The sequence below is a fragment of the Tiliqua scincoides genome, chromosome 1 (genome assembly GCF_035046505.1).
Source record: "Tiliqua scincoides isolate rTilSci1 chromosome 1, rTilSci1.hap2, whole genome shotgun sequence".
In the NCBI taxonomy this organism is placed as follows: Eukaryota; Metazoa; Chordata; class Lepidosauria; order Squamata; family Scincidae; genus Tiliqua; species Tiliqua scincoides.
This window is the reverse complement of record NC_089821.1, coordinates 115834262-115835344: the sequence shown is the minus strand read 5'-3', so window position 1 is coordinate 115835344 and position 1083 is coordinate 115834262. Positions and strand designations below refer to the sequence as shown.

At 43.3% G+C, this 1083-nt stretch overlaps 1 pseudogene; it reads right to left on the bottom strand.

The window, feature by feature from the left end:
* Positions 1 to 441: 441 nt before the first annotated feature.
* On the bottom strand, positions 442 to 561 carry LOC136638086 (5S ribosomal RNA; annotated as a pseudogene).
* Positions 562 to 1083: the final 522 nt, after the last annotated feature.

Genomic DNA, 1083 nt, shown 5'->3' with positions numbered 1-1083 from the left:
AGCTCCTCTCTGTGAAGTTTCAGGAAAGAAGGGAATAATTCTGCTCTGTCAAAACAGAGTGGATTGTGGGATCTAGAATGGCTTCTGCAATTCACACAAATTTCATGTGCCAGGAGGCCTAGCATAGCCCTTTACATGCCTGTAGCTCTCCAATATAGCAAGGATACATTGAAAGTCACACACCTTCAATGAACTGAGAAGCGATCTAAATGCAAAGCTGATTTCCTTCCCTGCACTGGATTGCTTTGGAAACAGATGCAAGAACTGCCACAAATTCTATGCCTGATGGTTTCTTATGTGCATTAGGAAAAAACACACACACACACACCTTACTGATTTTGCAATCAGAGGGCCATCAGATGAACAGAATTCAAAGTAGGGCTGTACCACAATCCCCATTATATTGGTTGGCAACCTTCAGTCTCAAAAGACTATGGTATAAGCCTACAGCACCTGGTATTCCCAGGTGGTCTCCCATCCAAGTACTAACCAGGCCTGACCCTGCTTAGCTTCTGAGATCAGAGGAGATCAGGTATGTGCAGGGTAACAATCCCCATTATACTAGGTTATATTAGCGATCTGCTTTACATCCTGTCAGCTCAGCTGTGGTACCTGTTAAAAATTAAATACTTACTTTTAGCTCTGCATACGTGTTTCTAGTTCATGTGGTTCATTAAAAGAGATATGGCAGGGATCTCAGCACAAATCTGCTTCTAGATTTTTTTCTAGGTTGAGAGAGTTGGGGGGGGGGAGAAGCCTGCAGATTAGGTTGTGCTTAAGGGAAGAGTGCACAGTTAATTCAGTGTGCTTGAATACAACACACATCATTACAGCAAGTCATTGGTATTGGCTTTTGATTTAAACTGATCCTTGCACCTCAGACCTTCAGGAATGTGATATGGAATCCTAGAATGTCCCTGGATGCAGTAGGATGCAGCAACTCAGACCTGTGGTCTTTGATTCAGAATGCTTATGGCTCAAAGCATCGGAGAATCTGCTTTGAATGCTTAAGGAACCTGGCATTTCCAGATATGGCTGAGAAAGACTGCTAAAATCCTGGAGGGCTGTGTCTAGTCCAGGTAA